Here is a 7,937-nt window from a genome sequence, read left to right as displayed (position 1 = left end):
TATATATATATATATATATATATATATATATATATATATATATAAAACCCTAAAGACTCCACACAAAAACTACTAGAACTTTTAAATGAATTCAACAAGGTAGCAGGATACAAGGTTAACATACAGAATCTGTTGCATTTCTCAACACTAACAATGAAATATCAGAAAGGAAATGTTAAAAAAAAAAAAACCTTTAAAAATAACAATAGCACTCCACAAAATAAAATATTTAGGAATAAACCTAACCAAGAAAGTGAAAGATTTACATGCTAAGAACTATAAAACATTAATAAAGGAAACTGAGGATGACTCAAAGAAATGCAAAGATATCCCATCTCCTAGAAGAATTAATTTTGCTAAAATGGCCACACTGCTCAAAGCAATCTACAGATTTAATGTGATCCCTATTAAATTATCCATGACATTTTTCACAGAATCAGAAAAAAATAATCCTAAAATTTATATGTAACCATAAAAGACCCAGAATTGCCAAAGCAATCCTGAAGAAAAAAAACAATACAAGAGGCCTAACCCTCCCAGGCTTCAGACAATACTACAAGGCTATAGTAATTAAATAGCATGGTACAAAAACCGTTTGGTACAAAACCTGACACATGGATCAATGGAACAGAATACAGAGCTCAGAAGTAAACCAGCATACCTTGCAAAAAGCAAGGGAGAAAGGGAAAGATACACCCAACTAAACACAGAGTTCCAAAGAATAGCAAGGAGAGATAAGAAGACCTTCTTCAATGAACAATGCATAAAAATTAAGAAAAACAACAGAAGGGGAAGGACTAGAGATCTCATCAGGAAAGTTGGAAATATCAAGGGAACATTTCACCCAAAGATGGGCACAATAAAGGACAAAAACAACAGAGACCTAGTAGAAACAGAAAAGATCAAGAAGAAATGGAAAGAATACAAAGAACTGCACAAAAAATGACCTTAATGAACTGGATACTACAATTGTGCACTCACTCATCCAGAGCCAGACATTCTGGAGTATAAGGTCAAGTGGGCCTTAGGAAACACTGCTGTCAACAAGTGTAATGTGATGGAAATCCAGTACAGCTATTCAAAACCCTAAAAGCTGATGCTATCAGGGTGTTGCACGCAATATGTCAGCTATCTGAAAGACCCAGCAGTGGCCACAGGACTGGAAAAGGTCAATCCTCATCTGAATTACCAAGAATAGCAGAACTAAAGAATGTTCAAACCACTGGACAATTGCACTCATCTCCCATGCTAGTAAGGTCATGCTTAAAATCTTGCAGGCTAGGCTTCAGCATTACGCAAACCAAGAATTTCCAGACATCCAAGCAGGGTTTAGAAAAGGTAGAACCAGAGAGCAAATTGCCAACATTCACTGGATCATATAGAAAGCAAGGGAATTCCAGAAAAACATCTACCTCTGTTTCATCAACTACACTAAAGCCTTTGATTGTGTGGATCATGACAAACTGTGGAAAGCTCTTAAAGAGATGGGAATATCAGACCATCTTACCTGTCTCCTGAGAAACCTGTAAGTGGGTCAAGAAGCAACAGTTAGAATCCTGTATGGAACAACTGATTGGTTCAGGATTGAGAAAGGAGTACAACAGAGCTGCCTGTTGTCATTCTGCTTACTTAACCTATATGCTGACCACATCCTGAGAAATGCCAGGCTGGATGAGTTACAAGTTGAAATCAAGATAGGCAGGAGAAACATCAACAACCTCAAATATGCAGGTGATACCACTCTAATGGCTGAAAGCAAAGAGGAACTAAAGAACCTCTTGATGAGAGTGAAGGAAAAGAGTGAAAAAGCCAGCTTAAAGCTAAATATTAAAAAACTAAGATCATGGCATCTGGCCCCATTACTTGATGGCAAATAGAAGGGGAAAAGGTGGAAGCAGTGAAAGATTTCCTCTTCTTGGGCTCCAAAACCACTGCGGATGGTGAATGCAGCCATGAAATTAAAAGACAACTGCTTCTTGGCAGGAAAGCTATGACAAATCTAGACAGTGTATTAAAAAGCAGAGACATCATTCTGCCTACAAATGTCTGTATAGTCAAGGCTACGGTCTTCCCAGTGGTCATATACGGTTGTGAAAGCTGGACCGTGAGGAAGGCAGAGCACCAAAGAATTGATGCCTTCAAACTGCGGTGCTGGAGAAGACTCCTGAGAGTCCCCTGGACAGTAGGGAGATCAAACCAGTCAATCTTAAAGGAAATCAACCCTGAATACTCATTGGAAGGACTGATGCTGAAGCTAAAGCTCCAGTACTTTGATCACCTGATGCAAACAGCTGACTCACTGGAAAAGTCTCTGATGCTGGGAAGGATTGAGGGCAGAAGGAGAAGAGAGTGTCAGAGGTTGAGACGGCTGGATGGCATCACTGATACAATGGACATGAACTTGGGAAAACTTTGGGAGATGGTGAGGGAAAAGGAAGACTGGCATGCTGCAGTCCATGCAATTGCAAAGAGTTGAATGTCAGACAACTAGGCAACTGAACAACAACCTACAGCCAATTAATCTTTGGCAAAGGAGGTAAGTATACACAATAGGAAAAAGAAAGTCTGCAGCGAGTGGTTTTGTGAAAGTCAGACAGCCACATTTAAATCAACCAAGTTAGAACACATCCTCACACCATGCACAAAAATAAACTCAAAATGGTTTAAATACTTAAACATATGACATGACACCATAAAACTCCTAGAAGAGATCATAGCAAAACAGTTATCATACCAATGTCTTCTTAGGCCAGTCCCCCAGAGCAACAGAAATAAAAACAAAAATTTAAAAATGGGATCTAATTAAACTTAGAAACTTTTGCACAGCAAAGGAAACCATAAACAAAACAAAAAGACAACCTACCAAATGGGAGAATATATTTGCAAACAATGCAACAAACAAGGGCTTAATTTCCAAAATACACAAACAACTTATACAATTAAACAATAAAAAGAAAACCCAATTAAAAAAATAGGCAAAACACCTAAACAGACATTTCTCCAAAGAAGACATACAGATAGATGGTCAACATTGCTAATTATTAGAGAAATGCACATCAAAACTACAAGATGGTACCACCTCACACTGGTCAGATTGACCATCATTAAAAAGTGTATAAATAATAAATGCTGGAGAGGGTGTGGAGAAAAAGGAACCCTCCTACACTGTTGGTGGGAATGTAAGTTGGTGCAGCAAATATGGAAAACAGTATGGAGGTACCTCAGAAATCTAAAAATAGAATTATTATATGATCCAGCAATCCCCCTCCAGGGCATACATCCAGACAAAACTCTAATTCAAAAACAGACACACATCCCTATATTCATAACAGTATTATTCACAATAGCCAAGTCATGGAAACAATCTAAATGTTCCCTGACAGAATGGCTGCTATCCAAAAGTCTACAGACAATAAATGTTGGAGAGGGTGTGGAGAAAAGGGAACCCTCTTACACTGTTGGTGGGAATGCAAACTAGTACAGCCACTATGGAGAACAGTGTGGAGATTCCTTAAAAAACTGGAAATAGAACAGCAATCCCACTGCTGGGCATACACACTGAGGAAACCAAAATTGAAGGAGACACGTGTACCCCATTTTTCATCGCAGAACTGTTTATAATAGCCAGGACTTGGATGCATAAGAAAGCTGTGGTACATATACACAATGGAATATTATTCAGCCATTAAAAAGAATACATTTGAATCAGTTCTAAAGAGGTGGATGAAACTGGAGCCTATTATACAGAGTGAAGTAAGCCAGAAAGAAAAACACCAATACAGTATACTAACACATATATATGGAATTTAGAAAGAAGGTAACGATAACCCAGTATGCAAGACAGCAAAAGAGACACAGATGTATTGAATAGTCTTTTGGACTCTGTGGGAGAGAGCGAGGGTGGGATGATTTGGGAGAATGGCACTGAAACATGTAAAATATCATATATGAAATGAATCGCCAGTCCAGGTTTGATGCATGATACAGGGTGCTCAGGGCTGGTGCACTGGGATGACCCAGAGGGATGGGATGGGGAAGGAGGTGGGAGAGGGGTTCAGGAGAACACATGTACACTCATGGTGGATTCAAGTCAATGTATGACAAAACCAATACAATATTGTAAAGTAAAAAAATAAAAAAAGATATGCACATAAGTCCCGTAAATATTCATACTCATTGATCAAATAATTTCATTTCTGAAAATCTGTGTTTGGTATTATTTGCAAAAGTCAATAATTTTAAATGTAGAAAAAAATTTATTGCACAAAGATGTATCTTTTGGTATTGTTTATCATAGGAAAAATGAGAGTAATCAATAAGAGAATATTGGTTAATTGAACCATGGTAAAGCTATTCAATGAAATATGCAGTCAATTAAAATATGCTTTTGTAAAAATTAAAAAAAATAAAATAAGTGTTCCCTGACAGATGAGTGGATAAAGATGTGGTACAGACACAATGGAATACAACTCAGCCGTTAAAAAGGAACAAAATAATGCTATTTGAAGAAACATGGATACAACTAGAGGTTATCACACTAAGTGAAGTTAAGTCAGGAAAAGAAAGACAAATATCATATGATCACTTATAAGTCAGTGAAGGATAGGGGAGCCTGGTGTGCTGCAGTCCATGGGGTCACAAAGAGTAGGACATGACACAGTGACTGAATAACAACAATAATCACTTTTAAGTGGAGTCTAAAATATGATACAAATAAACTTATCTATGAAACAGAAAGAGACTTAAAGATATAGAAAACAGACTTGTGGTTGCCAAGGGGAAGGGGGGTTGAGGGAAGGATAAGTGAAAGGTTGGTGTTAGCAAATGTAAACTATTATATATAGAAAGGCTAAACAACAAGGTCCTACTCTATAGCACAGGTAACTATATTCAATATCCTATGAAAAATCATAATGGAAAAGAATATTTTAAAAAGAATGTATATATATGTGTAACTGAATCACTTTGCTGTACAGCAGAAATTCACACAAGTATTTAAAAAAAGAATGTCATGGGGGATAAAAAGAGTGATTAGTCTACTTACAGAGTCATTTTGAGAGAAAAATGAAACCTGAATCTGATCAAGTCTCTAGATCCAACTATTAATTTATTAATTTACAGGAAACAAAGAATGGACGATTCTGTTATATGGCAACCAGGGGTCCAATCAGCAAAATCTACTGGACAAAGTTTTTCAACAGACTGCAAGAGTAATAAAAGACAAAAGGATATGGAATGGTGGGGGGTAGTGGTGAGGGGAATCTAAGGAATAAAAGAGACTTGAGACAAAGTAACCAATTGGAATACATGGAGATGATTTGAATTCTAATTCAAACAAACTATAAAAAATACACATATGCATTTATTAGATAATTAGAAATTTAAATACTGACTAGATGATGTATTATATAAAAGAATTATTGCTAATTTAGGTGAGTTGTCCTGTGGCTACTTCTTTAACGGAGTCCTTATCTATTAGAACTACATGTTGAAATGTTTACAGATGAAACAGTATATCAAATTTCCTTCAAAATAATACAGGAGAGGGGCTGTGTTTGAAACTAGATTAGGCCATTAGATGATAATTGCTGATGTTGATGAAGGGCACATGGGGGTTTATTATGCTATTCTCTCTAAAGCATGTTTAAATTTTTCCATAACAAAGCATTTTTAAAAGAATACTACAAAACCATCTGTTTCTACTTTAAATATGTCTATATTTCAGGATGGGAGAATGGTCTCTCCCCTTTTCCTATATTCTCTCATTGCTCCAAATTATCTGTTCACATTTGCCATGCTCAGAAATGTACTCTGGATCAAAACAGAAGAAAACATACTTAGAGTTCACTTGCCATTAGTTAGGTGCTAAATAAATTTAAAATATTCCAGTTTCAAGTGTGTGGATTCACTTGTGAAGAGAGAAACTGGGAGGGCCCCTGTCCTGTGCTAGATTCCAATAGCTCTCTGTGGCTCTTATAAAACAGAGCAGATGGAGGAAATGACCCTGAAAAAGCTGAGACCAGGACTGGGCACAGGCTGGGCTACCACCTCCACCACCTGTGGGGAAAAAGACTACAAGCCACATTCATCTCTTACCATCAGCCCCTGGCACTGTGCTGGCACTTGGGCATACTGCACATATTTGGAAGGCAGAGAAGGAAGGGGTTGATTTCCCAGGTTTAGTTGTCTTGGTTTTTGTTTTTAGTATTTTATTCTGGAGGGGTGGGATTTGTGTGTGTGTGTTGCTGCACTGGGTTTTCCTTGTAGTGCGTGGGCTTTCTCTGGTTGTGGAGAATAGGGTCTACTCTCTAGTTATGATGTGTGGGCTTCTCATTGCAATGGCTTCTCTTGTGGAGCATGTGCTCTCGGGCCCGTGGCTTTAGCAGTTGTGGCTCATGAGTTTACTTGCCTTGAGGTAAGTGAGATTTTCCCAGACCAGGGATCGAACCTGTGTCCCCTGCATTGGTAGGTGCATTCCTAACCAGTGGACCACCAGGGAAGCCCTGAGCAGGTTTAGTCTTTAGGTGAACATGAATAACATGTTTTATGGCATGTCAGCAATATCCTCCATTCCTCCACAGATGTCTTTGTTTTACAACCATCACAGCCGTAAAGTGACCTCACCACCACAGATGCAGAGTTTCCTGTCTTAGCAGAGACTTTTCAGGAAGGTGCTCTAGCTAAAGCTGTCAGATGCTGCTTTGTAAGACAAACGCTATATTTAAATAGCTATTCTTCACAAGTCCACTCCAATGCACATTATTTTTAACTTTTATCACAGTTCTCAAGGTAAGATGTGGAAAGTCTTGCCCACAGCTGTTGAGTCACCCCTAAGGCTAGAGAGTTGCTATACAGCAGCTATGCTGTACAGTAGAGAAGTAACACTATTGTATGAAATGCTTAAAAACTTACTAAAAGTGTAGATTTCCTGTTGAGGATTCTTATCACAAACAAATAAACATATTACATAAACATATAAATAAAGGTGGGAGGAAACTCTGGGGAGGAGATGGATATATTCTGGCATATATTGTAGTGATGGTCTCACAGCTATCTCCAAACTCATTAAGCTGTATACATTAAATACAGTTGACCCTTGAAGAACACAGGATTGAAGCGCCCAGATCCAGTTGTATGCAGAATTTTTTTTTCAATAATCCATACTACAGTACTACACGATCAGTGGTTGGATGAATCTGCCACTGTAGAACCGCAGATAATGGGGAGACAAGGATACAGGGAAACCACTGATAAGGAGGGTCACCTCTATGTTGGACTTTCAGCACGCAGGAGGGTCAGTGTCCCAAGCCTTGAGTTGTTCAAGAGACAATTATATGTAGAGTTTGTTGTTTAACAATCCTACCTCAATAAAGAAGCATTGCTGAGCTTGCTATTCAAAGGAACATGGGGTCAAAGAACACAACAAGTTTACAGGGAACCCAATATTCAGGCAGCGTTGAGAAAGAACAGCCTGCTGTTTAGAATGGTGCTTATTTACACAGACAAAGATGTATCTATCAGACATAAAGATATTTCATACTAAGTGTACAGAATTCACAACAGCTTCCTTGGCACACTCTGCTGGTTACCAAACTTTCTTCATATTTTCCTGTTTAATATAAATGACTTCTTAAAAAGTATTCCACGTTCTATATCAAGAGCAGATGTTATGAAACTTAGCATGCTTGAGAAAATAAACATTTGATAGCATTCTGGCTTAGAGGAAACAATGCCAGAGTGAAACCAGGCAGGGCCCTATGGTCCTTCCCCATCCCCTGTCCTCTGCCTGCCTTTTGTCTGTTGGAAAACTTTAGCCAAAGAATAAGTTTAATCAGAGAAGCGAGAAAATGCAGAAACAAAGGAAAACAGTTCAACAAGACTAAACAATGATAGTCAGTAAACATAGTCAAGGACCTTTAGTTCCTTCTCAAGGGCTA

The sequence above is a fragment of the Oryx dammah genome, unplaced genomic scaffold, assembly GCF_014754425.2.
Source record: "Oryx dammah isolate SB20612 unplaced genomic scaffold, SCBI_Odam_1.1 HiC_scaffold_21, whole genome shotgun sequence".
Classification (NCBI taxonomy): Eukaryota; Metazoa; Chordata; class Mammalia; order Artiodactyla; family Bovidae; genus Oryx; species Oryx dammah.
This window is presented reverse-complemented; position numbering follows the sequence as displayed.